Source organism: Notamacropus eugenii, chromosome 2, assembly GCF_028372415.1.
Source record: "Notamacropus eugenii isolate mMacEug1 chromosome 2, mMacEug1.pri_v2, whole genome shotgun sequence".
In the NCBI taxonomy this organism is placed as follows: domain Eukaryota; kingdom Metazoa; phylum Chordata; class Mammalia; order Diprotodontia; family Macropodidae; genus Notamacropus; species Notamacropus eugenii.
Genome location: NC_092873.1, coordinates 264,026,238 through 264,042,232, shown reverse-complemented (window position 1 = coordinate 264,042,232; position 15,995 = coordinate 264,026,238). Strand labels below are relative to the sequence as shown.

At 37.8% G+C, this 15,995-nt stretch overlaps 1 long non-coding RNA gene across 1 annotated transcript in view; it reads right to left on the bottom strand.

Moving 5' to 3' along the window:
- Positions 1-1,770: 1,770 nt before the first annotated feature.
- Positions 1,771-15,995, bottom strand: part of LOC140527182 (uncharacterized) — a 29,992-nt gene continuing 15,767 nt past the window's right edge. The window contains exons 3-4 of the long non-coding RNA XR_011974713.1: positions 9,910-10,038; positions 1,771-3,904 (exon numbers count right to left, since the gene is read on the bottom strand). This is a non-coding gene — a long non-coding RNA (uncharacterized lncRNA). The remainder of the gene's footprint in view (positions 3,905-9,909; positions 10,039-15,995) is intronic.

The window sequence follows — 15,995 nt, the reverse complement described above, 5'->3', positions numbered from 1 at the left end:
GGAAATATATGCAAGTTAACTTGGGGAAGAAGGAAACTGGCAGTTGAGGAATTAGGAAAAGTTTCTTATAGAAGGCGGCACTTGAGTCTAGAAGAGAGGATTCCATAAGTGGGAATGGGAAAGGGATTTATTCCAGGCACTGGGGATAATAAATATGAAGTTTGCCTTGGGAGATAGAATCTCTAAAGTTCTTTTAGCCAATATGCATTGAAAATAAGGAAAATGTTGGATTCTTTTGAGTTTTGTTTTATCACAAAATCATGACAGAAAGGATGACATTAGATGACCCATCAAGGTACTTTCCAGGCTTGTAATTTGCTAATATCACAGATCTAAGTGATTTTATCTGGTTTCTAATAGTTCTACATATGGAGAGGTGGAAATGGAATGGTTTTTCATGGGAAATATTTTATGTATTAAATTAATACTTTTTCAAGGGAAATACCTTATGCATTAAATTATGTAGTTGAAATGTCTTTTTAGGTAGAAGTTGCTGATTAAATATAACCATCACCACCCCAACACCAAAGGAGAGAAAGGGAGGAAGATAAAAATTAATATTCAGTTCTTCTGCATTGGGTTGGTTATAAGTTTTATATATATGTATATATATGCTGTACTACTATATGTCTAAGGTTTAAAACTTGTCCTGCATCGTAATGGCAGTTTATGGAATAGTATATTGAGACTTGACTTTATTATAGGACCAAGAAGATTTTAGTTAGATGAACAGGGAAAGAGAAAAAAAAAAAGACATTCTCCAATCCCTACCGGAATCCTTAGTATTTACAGTACATAAGAATAGGGTAAAACCTCCACTTTTGAGATACTGACTTCTCTACATGACAAAAGCCTGGGGCAATGTTTGATGGCAGGTCATTCCTCCACGGGGTGTCTAGGGAGCCGAGAGCTTTACCTTCTGCAATGGATAACTTCCCCTGGTCCTTCATCAAAGATTCTGTCTCCCTTAGGGGGTCTGGAAGGCATCTTCTTCCAGGCTGTTTTGTTCAGGTCTCTATTTGGTTGCCCCCAGTTCAAAATGCACCTGTTTTCCCAGAGAGCCAGCTCTCTTTATTCAGCCAGGATTCCAGAACAATGTTAAAAGCCACTGAACATGGTCAAAAGGTCACTGATTGTGGTTTGCTCCAGAAAACACTATCTGCTCCCATTCTGTTTCAGAATGCCTACTCTTTCTAAAACTCAGGTGCAGTATTTAACTTATGTAAATCACCATGACAAAATCCAGAGAACACACGGCCTTATATTAGACAAGGATGAATAAATTCTATACTGTGCTACTGAATAAGGCAACACAGATGTGCATTTGCAAAAATAAAAGAAAATAAATTAAGCTTCTGTTCTTTCTGAATGAAGCACACATTAATAACTCTTGATGCTTCTGGTTAGTTAATATCCAATTACTGCATCTTTCATCTTCTGTCCCTTTAAAGTTTTCCCAGTTGTGATCCCTTTCCACAGCTGGACAGAATTCATGAAATTTGCCCCCAGCTCTTTTTCTCATTGTTATGGATAGCTCTGAGTTCACTCCATGTATCCATACAAAGGCAATAATTAATTTCAGAGAAAAAAACAACAGACCAAAGGATTATAGATGTGGAATTGGGAGATATGTTAAAGGACCGAGTCCTCTTCTGCTCCCTTCCCTAACACACAATCATTTCATAAATGAAGAAACTGAGGCCAGAGTTATTAAAGATACTTGGCTCAAATCAAATAAATAGTAAGCATGTAGGTATTAGAAACTCTTACTTTTTTTGTATATTCATTTTATTTTTTTTTAATGTTCTACAATCACTACCATAAAACTTAGATTTTTTTCCCCCTACTTATCCCCCACCACCTCCTCCCTACCCAAAGTGGAATACAATTCTATATGGGATCTACATATACATTTCTATTGAACACATTTTCACTATAGTCATGCTGTGTGGAAGAACTAAAATAAATGGGAGAAATCACATAACAAACCAAAACATAATACACACACACACACACACACACACACACACACACACACACACACACACAAATGATCAGCTACATTCTGCGATTGAATTCCATAGTTCTTTCTGTGGATATGGAAGGCATTTTGCCTTAGAAGACCATTGAGAATTTGTTTTAATGTCCTTGCATTGCTACAAAGATCCAAGTCTGACAGAAAAAACTCTCGCACACTGTGGTCGTTGCTGTGCACAAAGTTCTCCTGGTTCTGCTCCTTTCGCTCAGCATCAGATCATAGATCTGAAGTCTTCTTGTTCATCATTTCTTATGGCACAATAGTATTCCATTACATTCATATACCATAATTTATTCAGCCATTCCCCAATTGATAGGCATCCCCTTGATTTCCAGTTTTTGGCCACTACAAAGAGTAGCAGCTCTTTCTTAACATTAAATTATATTATCCCAGAAGTGTATCCTTGGAAAAATTTACAATTTTTGAACTGGAATGTCAGTCCAAGAAACAGAATTTCTCTGTTGAAAACCATCATTTTTGGATGCCTAGGCAAGTGTGATCTTCTAGATCTTCAGCAGCAGGACATTTTGAAATAATAATGTTTATAAAATGACATTTTGTGGTATAGACAAATATTTGACGTGTTTTTTAAGGCAGATATTACTTCATTTGCATCCTATTTAAGCCAATGCAAACTCCTCTGACATTTGAAGCCCTTCTCAATCTAGATCCAACCTGTCTTTCAGGTTGATTTCACAAATTTGTCTTCATATATTCTATAGTCCAGTCACACTTGCCTACTTGTAATTCACAGTACACAAAATAGTACAGAGAACAAACAGTGCACTTCTCCTGCCTTTGCCTTTGCCTATGCTGTTCCCCATGAATGTAATGCTTTCCCTTCTCCCTTAGGCATCCTCAGCTGCTTCTAGGTCTACCTCAAGTACCACTTTCTTTATCAGGAAGGACCCTGGCATACACAGGAGGGCCCACTGTACAGGTTCTTAGATCTGCTTTTCTAAAAGGAAAGCAACTTTTGAGGGGTCACCAATCACTTTAATCAAGCACCTCAATCACTCACTTAGTTCAGGGGGAAAAGTCAGCACCTTGAACTTCAGAGAAAACACAGACAGAGAAATAAAGACCAATGGACAGGGCTTCCAACTGTCTGCTCATAAGCAATACATACACAGTTACTAGAGTGAGAAGCACCAGCATCCAGGTTTTCAAAGTGGAATGGGAAGGGGGCTCCTTACTGGCTACACAGAGTCTCGTTTGGCCAAACAAAACACTTCCAATGAGTAAGCCCCAAAGTAAAACCTCTTCTCAGATTATTTATATACTTTTCAGAGTAGAAGGGCAGGACACTGACTCAGTGCCTCAATACAAATGAACAAAAGGTATTGAGGTCTATTAAGAGGCAGGGAAAATTTTTAACTCTTCCCCCACCTACCATTAACTTTACATTACCATTACACTTCCTAAAGAGGCTCTTCCTAATTCTACAAGTTATTACAAAGATGTACAGTCCTCCCTTTCTAGTATGTATTTTACATTTACTTTTATCTTTGCCTATTGGTTCCCCCTAATTAAATCTAAGTTCCCTGAGGGTAAAGATTATTTTGTTTTGTGTCACCCATACCCAGTAGAGTACCTGGTACAAAGTAGGTATTTGATTAGTGCTTATTGTCTTGACTTAAATGCTTCTGATTCCAGTGGTGGTGTTTTCCAGTTTTGGTGGCAAGTGGGAGTAGATCCTGTTGGTGGTTCACTTATTTGGTCTTCTACCTCAGCCACGTGGTCTAGTATGAAAGCTAAGGACTTACATGATAGACACAACACAAGTGGCAAATTCCACAGGTTCCTTCTTGAAGGGAAAGGTCAACTTTGGCTCTCAGATAGGGCTGATTCTGAAAGCTTATTTTCCTAAAAAAAGAAAATAGAAGAGATTGAGGTGGGAGCAAAGGAAGAATACCTTCTATTTGGATGAGTGCTTTTGAATCTTAACTTTATTTTTGTCTTTTGTTTTTACACTACAGTTGTTTCTCTTATCTTGCCTTCCAACATTGAACCCTTCCTTGCAATAAAGACAAACATTTCTGAAAAGTCACCCCGATCACATCTAACTGTATATACTACAATCTATATCTGTAGTTACCACTGAATTGTTTTCCTTAGCAATTCTTTAAGCCCAAGATTGTTGATTATAATCTAGTAGAGTTCAGTGGCTTTTTTGTTGTTTAGATTATTATAATCTCTGTTTATATTAGTAATAATTAGAAAAGTTTGGGAAAGAAGTATTAGACTGACTACCAAACTGAAGGTCTACAGAGCCATTGTGCTGACCTCATTGTTATATGTTTGTGAAACATGGACAGTCTACCAGTATATGCCAGGAAACTGAATCGCTTTCATTTGAACTGTCTTAAGAAGATTCTGAGGATCACCTGGCAGGATAAAGTACCACACACTGAAATCCTTGCTCAAGCTGAACTGCCAAGTATTCAAACTATGCTTTAGAGAGCACAACTCCCATGGGCTGCCCACATTGATCGAAGGCACAATATACACTTGCCAAAAAGACTATTTTATGGAGAACTGGCATGGGGCAGGCAATCACGTGGTGGTCAGAAGAAGTGATACAAGGACACTCTGAAGGTCTCTCTTGAGAACTCTGGATCTGACTGTGCAACATGGGAGACACTGGCATAACACTGCTCAGCATGGCATGCCCACATCAGAAAAGGTGCTGGGCTCTATGAGCAAAGCAGAATTGAAACAGCACAAAGGAAATGTAGGATGTGCAAATTTGAAGTAACCACCCCAAATATTCATACGGACTATCTGTGCCCAACCTGTGGTAGAACATTCCGAGCTTGTGTTGATCTGATCAGCCACAGTCGGACACACTGAAATGTTACTTTACAATGGTGATGTCATTTTAGTCCTTTCCGAAAACGAAGCACAACAGCCATAGTCACCATTTATATTAGTAATAATGACACAATAACAGCACCAACAATAATCATGATAACAGTGCTTATTAGAAATAACTGAAGGTGGGAGTACCAGGCAGAACCTTTGGCATAGAATCAGAGTTGTCATTTTTCCATCATTTCAATCACATCCAACTCTTCCAAGATTCCATTTGGGGTTATCTTGGCAGAGATACTGGAGTGGTTTGCCATTCCCTTTGCAAACTCATTTTACAGATGTGTTAACGGATAGGGTGAAGAGACTTGCCCAGGGCCCACTTACTGGCTGTAAGTGTCTGAGGCTAGATTTGAACTCAAGAAGATGAGATTTCCTGACTCTAGGCCTGGCACTCTGTCCATTGTGCCACCTAGCTGCCCGGAATCAGAAATACCTAAGTACAAATCTAACCTCACATCGTTACTAGTTGTGCAATATTAGGCAAGTCACTTTAACCTCTGTTTGCCTCAGTTTCCTCAACTGTAAAATGAGGATAGTAATAGCACCTATCTTTCAGGGTTGTTGTGAGGATCAAATGAGATAATATTTGTAAAAGCTTTGAGCATAGTGCTTGACACATAATAGGCACAATATAAATGCTTATTTCCTTCCCTTTCCAATAATAATAATTAATAACAATAGTAATAATAATTAGCATTTATATAGCACTTAAAAGTTTACAAAGCACTTTACAGATATTATCTCATTTGGGTTCTGTTCTTTCCTCCCTCTCCATCTCTTCGGAAATCTTCCCCACCTTTCTCTCAATTCCTTATTCATGACTCCTTATAGACTTTTAAGGTGCTGCTCATCCTACAACAGGTAATGGTTTAGTTTCCAAATCTTTGTTGCCCCAAGGAATTACTTTACTTTTGGCATCTTGACTGATCCTGACAGAAATGCTTTGGTGGAGTCTGAGCCTCTATCATCTTATCTTTTCTGATTATAGATGAGGAACCTGGGATTCATAGTTTAATGATTTCCAGGTCAGTTTAGGACTTGCCCTGATTCACTCACTGACATGAGAACCCTGGGTTTAGTTCATATACTTTCCAGGATACTGATTTGCCTCCATAATATAACAGAAAGTTAAGAAGAATTAGGGTAGAAAGAGAGGGGCAGGGAAGGACATAGGAGATACTAGGGAATGTATAACCAATATAGATCAGATCTACATTGTTCACTTTCAGTCATCCTTTTTCCTAACACCTGTAAATATCTTTGAATGTATTTGTGGGGAAAAGCCCTTCCTTTAGATTCAAAGTCTGACTCTGCTTGTTACCACTTTTGACCTTAGATAAGTGACTTCACCTTTCTAGGCTTCCATTTCTTAATTTTAAATATTAAGGGGGTGGCAAAATGCTCACAGCAATCCAATTTAGTAGAACTAAGGAATGAGAAGCAAAGTTAAATGTTCATGGATTAGTGGATGATAGAACAAATTGCAGTTACCTGAATTTAATGGATTATTTTTGAAACACATGAGATGACAATGAATCAGGAGTTCAGAAAAGCATGGGGAGATTTATATGAAGCAAGGAAAGAAAACGGGATCAAAAAAGTTACATATGTGGCCATAGCAATATGAACATTCAATACAATGGAGTTGAATGTTGTATAATTATAATAACTAATGCTGATCCTGAAGACTAGGAGAGTGAAATGCACTTCCCTTCTCTTCCCTCCTTCCACTTGGGAGGTGGGGTACTATGGGTGTGAAATACTGCACACACTGTCAGATATAGTCCTTATATTTTCAGTTTTACTTAATTCATTTTCTGTGTTAAGAGGGAAGAGGAGGAGGAGGGGTATATTCAGAGATGAATGTGATATAAAAACAAAAATTATCAGCAAAGACATTTTTAAAAAAATGATTAGGTTGGAGTAGATGATTGTTAAGATCCCTTTCAGTTCTAAATTTGATCTTACAATTGGTCATCCTGCTCTGTATGAATCTTAGAACCCTTTTTTTTTTTTGTCCCTCCTCCATGATCCTCACCATTACCCTCCCCTTCCCTCTCCCATTCGATTTTAAAGTCATTGACCTAGAGTTGATGTTGCTAGGGTACTCCTTCCTCTTGAAAGATCTGGCCTTTTGAGCAGGAAGCAAATGAACCTAGTTGAGTCTTACTGGCTTCTGTAAGTCCAGTTTGGCAAAGGTCACATAGAAAATCAAAGCGGTGGGAAGTGGATATCCTGTGACAAATGATAACTTAGCTTGTGAAGACGTGACCTCTGTGAGTACACACATATTACATTTTCCTTAAAGGCGAAATTACCCATACGCCTCATTGGAGCACACTTGATCAGCTGCGAACAATAGGGACAGATAAATGGTCAGAACTATAAATCAGCCCAAAGCTGTTGGCCATGAAGGGATTATTCAGAGCTCAAAGTGCCAGGAATCTCCACAGAATCCCAGGGAAACAGCTTGCTGGTCCAATTGTCTCTTAATTCATCTGCAGTGAACACGTAAGCTTTCACAGGGCCCGAGAAGACAGAATTAGGACCAACGCCTAGAAGAAGCTCCAGGGAAGCAGATTTGGGCTCAATATAAGTGAAAATTTCCTAAAAATTTGATATGCCCTAAAGTAGAGTGACCTCCCTCAGGAGTTCTCTTGCCTTTCTGGGATTCTCTGATTCTCTGAGATCTGCATACACCTAAACACATAATTTTGGATTTTAGAGCATTTTTATAGCAATAAGAGAATAATTAGAGACTGGCGCTGATTTTCAGCCAAAGTATGTCTTTTAGTATTAGCTTGCTGAAGCATTGCAATTAAGCAATTACATTAAAAAATAAAGAGGAACATGTGTTCCAGTCCTCTGTGAACTCTTAGAGACTGAGTTGGAACACACAAAGAAAGGCCATTATGAGATAGTGAATTAGACATTATTCTCTTCACTAACTTTATATTATATTATTCTTTAAGGAGTTCAAAGTGTCTTAGAGTCTTTTTTGTTCAGTCCTTAACAAATTCTACAAAGTAAACAAATGGGAAATCCCAGAAAATCATGGGTGCATCATCAAAATATACAGAAATGGTGTCGAAGAGCAGGTTGGCCTACAAACTGAGAACTCCACAGAGTTCAGTTGCATAACCTCCTCATTAACTGATAAAACATTACCAAGGAGACCTCAATATGTCTTTAGTTTAGTCAGTGTTCCCCTTAAATATGTCTCATGACCACATTAAGGAAATCAGGGAAGATGAGCTATGGATGCTGGTGACTACCATGTCTTCTATTTTGGAACTTCCTCTTGGTAGACTGGTGTATGGTATAGGCTCATCTATGGGATGGATGGTGCCCTAAATGTCGCATCAGGAGGACATTAGTTCAAGTACCATCTCTGACACAAGTAAGCCAAACCTCAGTTACCTCATCTATAGAATGGGGATGATAATAGTTCTGGTAACTAACTCACAAAGTGGTTATGAAATTCAATCAAAATACTATATTAAAAGCACTTTATAAACTTTAATGTGCTATATAAATATTAGTTATTGTTATTGTCACAAAAGGTGAGTGAGAGACTTTTTTATGACAAAGTAATATGACTCTAGGGGTCTGGTATCCCCAGATGGCTTTCCCTCTGTGTCTTTGTGTTGTTACTTTAAATGGTCTTTGTCCCTGGAAAGACCTCATATTCTATTCTGCGTCATGTATCACAGAATTTGACTGACAGAATTTCAGAGCTGGGAGGGACCTCAGAGGTCAAGTTCAACCCTTATCTGATCAACACTCCTTTCTAAAATTCCTCCCCAAAGTGGCCATGCATCCCTTGCTTTAAGACTTTCAGTGGTGGAGTGGTTGGTGATGGGGGAGCCCACGACTCCCCAACACAGACTATTCTTATATTTCAGAATAGTTCTAATTGTTAAGAAGGTGGTTTGTTTGTTTGTCTGTTTTTAGCCTAAATCTTCTTTTCTTTAGCTTTTAACCATTTCTCCTATACTTCTGCTTTTCTACAAGTAAAGAATAAATCTAGACTCATTTCCACATAACTATCCTTTGAATACTTCAGGAGACAATCATATACTCTCTAAATCTTCTCTAGACTAAATACCTCAAGTTCTGTCAAGCAATCCTTACATTACATGGTCTCTACTCAGGGGTATGCTGTTAAATATTTAACAACCAGCTCCTGGTGAGAACAGGGGGAGATATATTCATGACATATTTTTATGTTTAATCTTCACTGATAATAATTTATCCACCACTCCCTTAGGTCTAGAAAAGCAACAACAACAACAAATAATAATAAATCAGGCCTTGATTCAGGCATCTGCCAATTTCCAAGGTATAAATGCACACACTGAAAATTTAACAATCAGAAGGCTGGTTCAAACTGGCTCCAGCATAGCCTCATCATTATCCCTCCCAATCTTGATCAACTTGTTTGTCTTTCCTTTTCCTCACCTAGAAGTGAACATAATTCCATTCGTGACCTGACCAAGATCGATTGTAGTGGAATGATTGATTACCTTCACCTTCCTGGATGCTATGATTTGTTATTTTTTTTTATTCACTGTCACACTTTTGACTCATATGGAGCTTTCAACCCAAAAAAACCTTCGTTATTTCCAGATCTTTTTCAGAATAGTTGCTGTCTACACATGCCTCCCTTATCTTATATTTCTAAAGCTGACTGTTTTTAGTTAAAATATAAAATTTTACATTTATCATATCATCTTTTTCAACTTGGTCTATTATTCTAGCCTGTCAATATCTATTCATATCCTGATTTAATCATACAATCTCTTATCTATCCTTGAGCTTCTATCTAAATATAATTTAGTTTGATATATTATTTATACTTTCATTCAAGTCAATAATAATAATGTTGAAAAGCAAACGACTAATAAGAGATCACTAGAGACATTCCTACAAGTGTACATGAACTCTTTCATGACAATTTTGGATCTGGTCATTCAACTGGTACCAAATACACCTACCTGTACTGTCATCTAGTCTATCTCTTCATCTTATCCAAAAATGACATAGATCATTTTGTCAAATACTTTGATGTAACTTAAGCATATTACTTCCATGTTGTCTCCATTCATGTACTAGTGTCATTGCTCCTGTTTGAAAAAAAAGGCAAGAAAGTTAGTCTGGCAATTATTGTTCTTGATGAAGTTATACTGGTTCCTAGGGATCACTGTTTCCCTTTCTAAGTATTCATACATTATCAGTCAATATCAGGATGCTGTTTATATTTTCCTGATCTACTTCCAGAGAGACAAAAAAGAATTGAAAATGCACATAAATTCTAAAGGTTAATGATCCCTATACTCTCCACATGTGCAGCACAAGTTGGTCTATTGTACTTGTGAAAAACTGCTCCAGTACAATGCTAACCTGCTTGGGGTCGCTTGATTGATACTTATTGGCTAACTGTGGACTCAGAACTAATACTCATTAACTTTAGGGATGACTTTAATCAAGTCTTCAGAATCACAGAATCTTGGAGTTGAAAATGACCTTAAAGACTACTTGTTCAATCAACTCATCAATTCAACAAGTAATTCTTTAGTAATTACTAATGTTGCAGTGTGAGGCAAGTAATAAAAATAAATAAAATATAAAGTAAATATTAGAATGACAGAAATGCATAGTAGAGGTTAAAAAAAGGAGAGAAAGGCATGAAAGGCTGGGGAAGGGAGAAATTTTTTGTGGGGAGGATTATAAAAGACAGTGACTTGATGAACCTTGACCATCAAGGTTTTTGAAGCGATGGAGAGGGCATTTTCTGAGATGGGAGCTGGTCAATGTCAATCCATGTCAACAGGAGAGAGAGGGATATATTGAAAGAATGGTTAATAGTGTAGTTTGACTAAAATCTAGAGTTCTACCTATTGTCCTCTGAAGAATCTGATTGTACAACTTTATCTGGACATTTTTTCTCTTTTCCCATCATTTTTTGTGTCAATTCCATGTTTAGCATAAATCACACCATCAAGTCAATGGTCAAACATATTCTTCCCAAACCTTTTGGAATTTCTTGTATCACAGCCTGAAAGCTGTTGAAAGTTGGAAGAGACCTTAGATATGATTTAATTTAATATCCTCTTTTTACAGATGAGGAAACTGACCTGGCTTGCCCAAATTCATGCAGGTTAAGAAAGCTAAATACACTTCCCAAAATCTTAGAGTTGGAAGTAACCTTGGATACCATCCAGTCCAATTTGCAGCCAAACAAGAATCCTCTCAAAAGTATATTCAACAAGGGGTCAACCAGTCTTTAACTAAGACTTCCAGTGAAGGGGGATCCTGAAGAAGCACATTCTATTTATGTCTCTATTTGTGAAGTTTCCTTGACACCATTAGCATAGCATGTTTAATTTTCCTTTCTTACTTTCTTTTCCAAAGTTTTTACTTTCAGTTGAAAGAAACAATGTAAAAAAGAAATATTCAATGCTTCAGTTCACTGCCAAGGGCTTCATAGTAGATGAATCTCCCCTCTCAGGATTAGATTTATTCTTGCCATATGTTTACTGAAGTAGATAGAAGTTAGCAGCATTGATAAGACCAAGATACATACTCCAGGAAGATCACATGGAACACAATATTTGGATCCAGTAGAAGCATGTAATAGCCACAAGGCTCAAACACAGAGGTCAAGTACTAGAAGTAGTATGTTAGAAAACCTTTTCCCTACATCTGCTTCTTTTAGCTAAGTTATCACTCTTTCTTACACTGTTTTCTAACATCCTACCAAATATGGTATATGATAGAAATTATTTTTTACACAAAAATATACATATTTTATTTTTAATACCACGAATAAACAACATTTTCCAATAATGAAAACTGTTTCAGCTATGGCTTCTTCTTTAATGGGATCAAGCATTTGATAGTCCTTCATGTCAAAAATCTACCAACTAAGACACAGTTGAACCTTGAATATCCTTTTAGTTGAATGAAGCTAGTCCAGCTTTCTTATTTTACAAAAGCAAAAATTGAAGTTGAGAGAGGGGACGTGGCTATCCCAAGATCCAGTGGAAAAGCCGGGGTTAAGTTTGCTTGAATAACTCAAGCCTTTACAATGAGAAAAAGGGATTGCAGAAATGTTCCCTCATGGCAAAAATGGTCAATTAAAATCATGTCCTGCAATGGATCATAGATTTAAACTTGGAAGGGACTACAGAGGTCAACTAGCCCAATCTTCTCTTTTCACAAATAAGAAAACTGATATCCAGAGAAATTAAATGGCTTACTTAAAATCAGAGAAGTAATAATTGAAGCAACTGGATATTAATTCAGGTCCTCTGTCCCTAAATCTAGCTATATTTCTTCTATATCACAGTGACTGGATAAACTCTCCCTCCTTTCCCTTCCAATATGCTTATGTATGTCTTCAAGCTTTTTCTCTTATTAAGTCCTCTTCTATCCAAATCCTACTAATTCTTTAATGCCTGACTTTTCCGTGCAGTCTCCCCTGACAACCACAATGAATTTCTCCCTTTTCTAATTCTCATGGTGTGTATCAGCTTTGCTTTATCAGTCAGACATTTAAATATATTTAATTTAATTTTTTCAACTAACAATTGTTTATTTTCTCTGTCTTCCATTTCACCCTACCTCACCCTGTCAACTAAAAAAGAAAAAGTCCGTAAAAATATGCATCATCAAGCAAAACAAATTCTCAACATTGACCATGACCAAAATATGTCTCATTCTTCTGCTTAAGCTCATCAGCTGTCATTAGGAGGTGGGGAGCATGATTCATCATCAGTATTCTTGAGTCACAGTTGGTCATCGCATTGATTAAAGTTCTCAGATCTTTCTAAGTTTTTTTTTTCCTCTTTATAATGTTATTGTATAAATTGTCCTCTTGGTTCTTTTTACTCTGTTTTGCATCAGTTCATATGCTTTCTCTGGTTTCTCTGAAAACTTCCTTTTCATCATTTTGAATGACACAAACTATTACATTCCATCCATATACCATAACTGGTTTCTTTGTAGGAGCCATGTATTGTTATCTAACATTTAACATAACATGGCATAGCAGATAGAGTTCTGGACTTGGAATGCCTGGCTTAGTACTTGACACTTCTTGTTACCCCCTAAAATGGTTCATTTTACAAATGTTTACCTCTTCTTCTAACTCTTGTAAGGTTCTTTAAAGTTCATTTGGATCCAAAGAGGCACGGAAATGAAAGTTATTGAATAACCTACCCCAGAGCTGATGGGATGAAGCCCTCAAGATAGAGATCAAGAATACAACTGAATGAATGGACCAGTGACCTCCAAGGTAGGAATCCGGTATAATTAGGCTTACTAGGTGGCACAGTAGATAAAATGCTGGGTCTCGAGTCAGAAAGACCCATCTTCCTGAGGCCAAATTTGGTCTCATACGCTTACCAGCTATGTGACCCCATTTGCCTCAGTTTCCTCATCTGTAAAATGAGCCAGAGAAGGAAATGGCAAATCACTCCAGTATCTTTGTCAAGAAAGCCCCAAATAGGATCACAAAAAGTTGGACATGACTGAAACAAACAACTGAACTACAGCAACAACCTCTAGGGCCTGAAGGGTGAGTGAGTTTTCTCACCAATCAGAATATGCCTTTGACACTTTCAATGAAGTACTCTGTCTTATTCACTTTCCTGCACCAGTGATAAAGCCTAGGAACTAATTAGAACCTAAAACTAATCACCTTCCAGTAACCTGAAGCAAGATTTAAAGGATTTGCTCAAGGCCGACTGAATTTGCTTCAGGGTTGAGACTGGAATTAAAGGTCAGGAGTCCTGATTCTCATTACCTCAGCCGGGGCTTCCTCTTTCTTTATCTGTAGAAGAAAATATTTCTACTGATAACTTTGGATTAATTCTAAACCCAAATCCCTTCATACATTTCCTCCCTTTTGCAGCTGGGCATCCCTCATTGTTTTTTGTTTTTTGTTTTTTTCTCTAATCTACCTCTGAATATAGCCAGACTGTATACATTCGGATCTGCCAGATCAAGCCGCCGAGGCATCATTTTTTACATCAACAAAAGCTTTCTGCTGCTAATTGTAAAAGCAGAAGAGACCCCTGCTGAGAGCCGCTCAGCTGCTGACTGATGGCTTTGACAGCTTCCCCACTTCCCCACGATGAACCTTTCCTGATGAAAAAACAGCACCATGCATTTCATTTAAAACCCAAGCCTTGTCATTAAGTAGCAACCAGCCATGGATTTGGGAAACTTGGTCATCGTCTTTGAGCTGACATTGGTCAACAGCAGAAAATGGAGCTCTCTCAGGGAGAGTATATGGGGAAGGAACAAAAACATGTAAGCAACTTAAAGAAATGAGGATTGGTTTATGTAAACAGTGGGTCTGAAATCACTCAGGCTCTGGTTGAAGACCAAGTCTAATTACATTTGCCTTCCTTTCCTGAATAATTAGAAGGGAGTAGTAATATTTGCAGCAGTCTTTGATTTAGAATTGAAAGAGCTAGCTAATCTACCTCATAGATGCCTTAGCCCCCTCCTCTATACCTACATACTGGCCCTGGTTCCCTTATTGAGTTTACCACCTTGTGTTTTCCTTCCAGTCTTCCCTTCCTGTTGTGTATAGTGGAAGATTATTGACTCTGAAATCAGAGGACCTGGATTCAAACCTTGCCTCTGATATTTACCTGTGTGATCTAAGACAAGTCATTTAATTTCACCAGATCTCAGTGTTCTCATCTGTAAAATGAAGCGGGGTGGGTTGGTGGACTAAGGTCTTTTCTGGCAGTAGAGCTTTGATTCTATGACTTCCTCCCTTCTCCCAGATGTGTACATGGCTTATGCTCTCCTTACCAGCATGGAGTTCTTTTCAGCTTTCAAGGAATAATTTTTGACAGTTATAACCCTATTTCCTTGTCAACTAGTATGTCAGCGGGTACATCCTACATGCCAAGATAACACATTGCAATATCATATATTCTATATACAATCACCTAACACAGATAAATGCGATTCCCCCTACTCATCACAAGGAAAAATGATTCCTTTACACTTCCAACATACCTACTTCCCCCACAAGATTATTACTTGAGAGTCACAAAAACAAAGATAATTTTGACAATCTGTTGGCTATTAATATCAAGTGAGGCATTAAAAAGTGAGATACATGCTTGCCAAATGTGTTGGCCACTGTAACAGAAAACATTTAGCTCAGAGACCAAGTAAAAGATGAATTCTCTATCTATGGTGAGGAGGCAAATAGACCCCAAAGACTGCAAAACCACCTAAACTAGATGTATCATCACTCAAAACAGTTTGATCTCACTATCCAGTGTGGTGCAGCAATAAAGGAATTAGATTTAAAATTAGGGGATTTCTGGATTACCTTAACGACTTCTATTTTTTGTGCTTCTGCCATCAGTAAATTAGGAAGGGGCAAGGCAGGATGGGCACTTCTCAAATTAGGCACAATTACAAGTGTAAGAAGTAACAAATAATAACCAGGTGGTAAGGGAAATGATGGCAAAGGGCAGCTAGTTGGCACAGCAGAGAGAGTGCTGGTGACCCTGGACAAGTCCCTTAATGCTGTTTACCTCAGTTTCCTCATCTATAAAATGAACTGGAGAAGGACATGGCAAACCACTCCATTATCTTTGCTAAGAAAACCCCAAAGTGGATCACAAAAAGTCAGATATGACTGAAACAAATGATCAACAAGAGAGGAAACAGAAAAAATGTTTGCAAATAGATAAGAGCATCTAGAAGTACAGCCACTGGACCACTCAATTTATAGAAAAACAACCCTATAGAGCCACCGTGGGGTCTACTGTATGACAGCACAGAATCATAGTGGAATAAATATGTATTCTGATGACCTTGAGTCAGTAACAAAAGGATAATAGGTCTAGAGTTGGAAGGAACCTTAGAGATAATCTAGTCCAAAGATTCTTTGTGTGTGTGTCTGTGTGTGTGTGTGTGTGTGTGTGTGTGTGTGTGTGTGTTGGGGACCTTGTTGTCAATCTAGTGAAGCCTATGCACCCCTATGTGTTGCTGCCAACATTCATTTATAGTCAAGTCAAGTTAACAAGCATTAATTAAGCACTTA